The sequence below is a fragment of the Hipposideros armiger genome, unplaced genomic scaffold, assembly GCF_001890085.2.
Source record: "Hipposideros armiger isolate ML-2016 unplaced genomic scaffold, ASM189008v1 scaffold_1064, whole genome shotgun sequence".
Classification (NCBI taxonomy): Eukaryota; Metazoa; Chordata; class Mammalia; order Chiroptera; family Hipposideridae; genus Hipposideros; species Hipposideros armiger.
In genome coordinates, this window is record NW_017732414.1 from 8,540 (window position 1) to 15,370 (window position 6,831).

The window sequence follows — 6,831 nt, forward strand, 5'->3', positions numbered from 1 at the left end:
TTTCATATATATTTCAAACCATGAGGCAAAATAAGTCAGGAGCAAATAAATCAAGAATTGTAGCTGACTATATTAACACTAATCTAAGTCAACCTACTGTTTGTTTGCATTATTTTATTAATTTGGAAAATGTTTATTTTTACCAGTAAAAATTTCAAAGATATTAAAATCAAATTCCAAATACTATGAAAGTAACTATACTTCTAATACTACGGACCATAAATGGAATTTATCACTGGAATACTACAGGAGTCTCACATGGGGTCTATAATGGGGTTTAGTTCCCTGAGTAGCAAAAAAGCCATTTTCATGGCAACTCAGAATAGGCACAACATATGTGTAATATATATTTTCACATGTAATTTATAAAGCTATAATGACTCAAGTATTTAAGCAGAAAAGAGACATCTAGGTAGGATTTTACAGTTGAAATATGCGAGTATAAGTATTAAATTATCCTTTATGAAGTTGGTAAAATGGCAAATTTGACCAAAAAATAAAATTAGCATTAAAACACAATTATTTAGCACATATTTTTTGTGGAGATGGAAAGGAAACATGTTTTGCTCTTTAAAGACTTTTCAAAGTCCTTGGGAAGATTGGATATGTGAATCAATGTTAGTCAAGAATATAAAGAACCATATGCTGATTGTCAAATGATTGAGTTAAGCGAGTTTTATAGAATTATTAATCATCTAATAATTATAAGATGATATTGAGAAATGTTTATATTCCATGAAAACATTTAAACAGCCATAGTAAAGAAATACACTGTGATTAAAATGATATAGAACCTATGACATAAAAGGTAAATATTAGGAATATTAAGTTTTTATTGGGTTGTTATAGTTCACTTTGAAATATAATGAGATGTCACTCAAGATTTGTTCTTTTCTCTTTTTTTATCAAGTTCAATATATACCAAAAACAAAATCAAAACTTAAAAAATGCTAAAATGGTTCCTGATTTGAAACTTACTGATATATTAAAAACATCTTTATAGGGTTGGCCGAGTGGCTCAGTTGGTTAAGAGCTCACTCAAGAGTGCCAGCTCTGAGCAACAGCGATTCGAGTCCCAGACAGAGCTGAGCTGCCAACAGGTGGCAGGATGGCTCAGCTAAAAAAAACAAACAAAAAAACATTTTTATAAAAAGAACTTTACCCACAAAATCAAGCTTAAGCAATGCATTAAGGAATCACTTCTCTTTCTCTCACACTTCTAATGTTATCTCTAATTTGACTGGAGTAAAAAAAAAACATATTTTGCATTATTTGTATCAAAATAATTAAAATGTTTAGTTGACAGTCGTTATTAATATGGATAATGTTAATAAATTTAACATTTAACTATTTGACATACTCAAGTATTTTTATTGCAAAATCTAGCTTTGCCTTTTTTTGAAACAGGGCATAAAGTATCTTAATGCAGGTATAATACAAGACAAAAAAATCAGTCTATTTTTGATAGACTAATTTGATACTTGAATAGAAATTAATAGCAGTATTCCTGTTATACTGCTATAATATCTTACTCATTATGATGGAAATTATCAATCATATTTTAATATATAAAAGTTTTTTAAGGTAGTTTTACCTCTATCATTAGCTGTTAATTTTGAATTTTAGAATATGTTCTTTAATGGTATTTATTATAATTCAATGAAAACAAAGTTGTTTTAACATAGCTGGTCATGCTGGGGCATGAAAGATAAACTGAATAATATGTTATTGGTAAAACTGAAAAAAATTAAATATATCATTTAAAAATGATCTATATAATTTAGCTAAAATTACTTTTTGTAGATAACCAATGCCACCCAGACTATTAAGTAAATATCATTTAAAAACTCCAAGTTAGTTGAATCTAGTTGAATTATTTCGCCATTTTGCATAACTTTTAGTATTGTATTTCATGTTAGTAAAAGTCCATACAGTGGCTTTCAGAGGATGAACCAATCTAAGAGTACGTTTAACTCAAGCAAAAGTAGTAACTGTAGGCCAGCCAAGTGGCTCAGCTGGTTAAGAGCTTGCTTAAGAGTGTGAGCTCTAAGTAACAGGGTCACTGGTTCAATTCCCACATGGGTCACTGATGCTGTGCCTGAGCTGAGCTGCCGCTGAGCTGCCAACAGGTGGCAGGATGGCTCAGCTAAAAAAAAAAAAAAAAAGTAGTAACTGTAGAGATCCATATGCCTTAGAGCAAAAGGATATGACTCTTTTCCTCTTATATAACTATAATAATTTGGTACTTCATTAGGGGGTAATACAGAATTATTTGTACTGGAAAATTCATATGTCTGTACCCTTCAATATAATATAAACTTCTGACTATTCAGAATTAATAGTCAAAAGTTACCTCTGTAACTTGTCCGTAATGCTCAGCACAAATGCACATGAAAATCTCACTTGGGAAGTGGTTACTGAATTAGAAAACTACTAGAGAGGATGTCTTCATTGAATTACACACACTCACACACATACATACTTTATATAAATGATATGCATATGATATACATATATTTTTCTTTTACTATAAAAGACCATACAACACAAGAACAAAGTGCAGTATCACAATACAAGAAACCATAGTACATTTTATGTAGTCTCAAATTGATATTTTTTCCTGTGAGGTTTTTAAGACTTGATATGCCAACAATAAAGTAAAATACCCAGCACTTTTTTTAATTTCTTCTTTAAAATAAATAAATAAATAAATAAAATAACCACATCCTCATATCAAAGAAAAAATTCTGAAGTAAATAATGTTTTTCCCCTGATTGCATATTTTCTTAAAGCAAAGGGCCTCAAATTAAATATATTTAACTTTGTGGATTGTTTTAAGTTTAGCTATCCACATGCTAAAACATACAATATAACCTTTTAATTAATTTATATTTTAAAGTTGACGACATTGCAACAATAATGTTTGCAGTGTGTCTCTAAATTTTATATTAACAAAAAAGACTTAAACAATTGTATCTATTCACACCACTAAATTAACACTTTAAAACCTGATGTTTTGACACACTTGAGGATCAGTATTCTTTTTATGTTTCTTCTACCTTGAACTTAGACAATGAAAATTACAGATATAAAAGATTAATTTACTCATTTACTAGAATAAAATACTTAAGGCTTTCTCAAGTCTTGAAACATGCTTAGTATGAAACAATATGATCTTTTTTTCTTAAAGGAATTAATTGTAGGTAAGTCTCTCCTCTCATAATTTAAAAAACAAATAGTATTTGTGAACACTATTATTTATATTATAAATGAAAGCTCTGACTAGTTTTTAGTGTCACATATTCATTTAATAAAAATGTAATCATTCTTACCTGAATCCAGACCACATATATCATGAAGAACAATGGCCTGAGAGAACACAAAAGAATTTTGAACAATATAGTATTCAAAAATGAGACATGAATGTTTTCCTGAATATGGGTATGATTTAAACAGACAAGTGCAGATAAATCTACATGAATATTGCATCTGGATCATTGAGTGGTTTATAATTTTGAAACTGTCACATGTCAGCAAATATATCAACACTGCTAGAAAATCAAAAAGGAAGTACATTTCTGTTAAGTGCAATTGCTTCTAGCTCATATAAGATAACCATGACAGTATTTTAAATGTTAGCTTTTAAAAACATTTTTACTCAGATTACCATTCACTCATCACTGAATGAAGAGAATTGAGCACATCAAAAGAGCCCAACAAATATTTTAGAGTGCATACGCATATGCATCTTGTGTGTATGTGCATATATATTTATATGTATAGATAACCTAGAACACAAATGATCAAATAGATATAGTAATTATTTTTTACAATCACGGTTTGAAATTGATAATCATGTCAAACCCATGAACTCTCATTATAGTAAAAGACTTGATAATTATATTTTAATTCATCTTCTTTGAGATTTTACTTGAGGAATTATCTTCTAGACATGCAATAGACAGTGTCTAAACATATGAAGCGTGTTTTATTTAAGTATTGGGGAAGTCATGTAATTATTTTTTTCTTAAAATTCAAAATGAGAATATGACTATTAATGATCTGTTTGGGTAAGTAATATATCATGTCATACTTGACTATAATTTCTTTAAACAAAGATTGTGAAATGTAGGTAATGGTGAGGATAGAAACCCAGCTAAATCAAGCTACTGTAACAAGTTACTGTTACTCTGAAGTAAGTAATAGTTTGTTTCAGATATTGTACCATGATTTGTAACTAAGTGTGAATCCTAGAAAGGAAGCTTAGCTTTTCTGTTTCTCTCTCTCATTTCCTTCCTTCCCTGTCTCCCTCCCTTCCTTCTGTCCCTCTATTAGAACTATTCCCTTCTAGCCTAATTTTAAAAGAAGCTTCTTGGTGTTCTATTTATACTATATTCTCTAACATGGTATACTCAAAATATCACAATTTAATTTAAAACTTTGATATTAAAATATTTTTACTCTAGGGTTTTTTAAAAAAATAACTTCTTTTAAATGGTGTTCCATTTTTAAAAATCTCCTTGCAAGCCCAGTTAATTTAAAAAGCTAGTTTAGAAATGGATTAACATGGTTTAAATTTTTAAGATTATAGTATTACACGTTCCTTTAGTTTATCAGAATATAGTATATTTCAGGCATTTATAAGGAGTGTCTCCTTTGGACACAATTTTTCTGATACTGAGTTGTTAATGAAGACTATAACACTATTCAATGTAAGTCAACATTTAAAAAATTCAAATTTAATTACAAAAAGGTCATGGAAATGTATTCTTTGACAGTACAGTACATATATTATTTTCAATCAAAACATCAGTGTAATGAATCATTAAACACTTCAAGAACATTTATTTAGACAACAATTTATATTATAATGTAGCCTTTCAATTTTAGTTTGTAAATTGTAAATTCACTTTGCAAATGCCAATATGGTCAGTCAACATCAGTAAGAGTGGTAAAATCAGTAGCAAAAATCAGATTTTACTCCTTGAAGTACCAACATATACACTCCATAATTGGTTATCTTGTCAGAAGTGATTTGCATATTTTTAAATTGGCATGGACACCTTTAAAGAGAGTCAGTTTGAATTCATGAGAGTGAAAGTACAGTCACCAATAGGAAAGCATCCTCACATTCTCAAAATCACTTGCATTTTCACATTTCTCTCCCTGCAGCCGGATTAGACGTGGTGCACCTTTGGCTCTCCTCTCTTCGCCTCCAAGTGACTATAATACAATAACTGAAACCCCTTCAACTACAGTATGCGACACAAACATCCACCGCGGAAACGCGTCGACGGGGAGGGGCCTTTCTCCTCCAGAATTCCCTAAGCCTGGAACGCTGACCCTTTGCTCTTGCATCTGCTCGTCTCCCGACTCCAGCCACTGTGCCGTTTCCCGATCCCGTGCCCGCCGCCCACTTTGAAAATATCGTCTACCCTTTAGAATACCGCTGCTTTCTCTTCTCGGTTCACTTTTTCTCCATATATTTCCCAAACATTCTGGATAAGTTTTGGGGTGGGCTTTTCAACCTCACTCGACTGTAACAGCCTAAGTCCCTCCAACAATGAAAACGACGATGCTAATAACGGCGAACGGACTATGACAGGGTTCCCTACACTAGCCATTATGGGCTCCTCGGCGCGCCCTTAACGCACTATGTTTAGCGGGAGAGCTTTCCTCCTTCCTTTCGATTCCTCGCGTGAGGAGCGGTCTCCACCTGCGAGGAGTGGAGGCATTTTGTTGTCGACTAACCCCCTCTAGCGCCGACTGGCAGCATCCGAGTCGCGGCCGCCAGGCGAGCGGAGCGCCGGGCTTGGCGGAGCTCGGCCGCGCTCGCGGCTCCGGCCCTGCCCCCTGCGCCCACCTCCGCGGCGGGGCGAGAGAGTGCGGGCCACGGACGCCGAGACCTGCGTGCTGCCCCGGCCCTGGCCTTGGGGCCGCGTGGTCCCCCCGAGCTGCCTGTCCGCAGCTTCCGATCGGCCCCCACGAGCGCTGGGAGGGAGAGTGGGTGCCGCGAGAGGGCGGCTCACGCGCGAGAGCGGCCAGCCAGCCACGCGCCGCTCAGCCCTTGGGCTGCTCAGAGCGCGCGGTCCGACGTCGCCACGCCGCGGGCGCTCCGGGATCGCAGCGCCCAAGGAGGCTGCGACGCTCGTGACCTCCCCCGCGAAGTCGCCACCGCACGGCGCCCCGAAGACCTCAGTGAAGCCCCGCGCGACGCGCCCGCCCACAACCTGCTGGATGCGGCTCTTGCGCGGCTGACTGCCCTCCCTTTGCTTTCCTAGGACACGAAGCCGCGGAGGCGGCTACCCAGCTAAGGCGTTCGCCCGGGTGGGCAAGTTTGGCCGACCCACGCCGAGGAGCGGTCCCGCCGGTCAGCCGCCACCCAGCGAGCGCCGGACGGGGAGCGCTCGCCCACCGCACTCACCCCCTCCGGCGGCGGCGATGTGGAGAGGTCTGGGGGAGGCGGCGTCGGGACTGCACTAGCCCTGAAACGCTCGGCGCTGCTGGCGCGAAATAGGAAGCAAAGTGCCTGGGGGACCAAGTGCGGCCTCAGAGATGCCCGGAAAGCGGCTGCCGAGGCCGAGGCGCAGCGCGGACGCGGCCGACTTGGAGGTGTTGGCGGTGCGAGCCCCTGCGGTCGCCACCCAGACGAGGGGCTGAGAGAGCAGTTCGAGAGCTCGCTCGGGCCAGTCGGGGCCCCGTGGAGCCACGTCATTCGCTTTGCTCGCCGGGCACAGGCCGGAGGAAAGTTCCCTGGGCCCCCCGCGCCGCTTCCCGGCGGCCGCGCCTCCCTGCTTTCGGCTCCGCGAGTGCCCACTTCAGTCCGGAGAG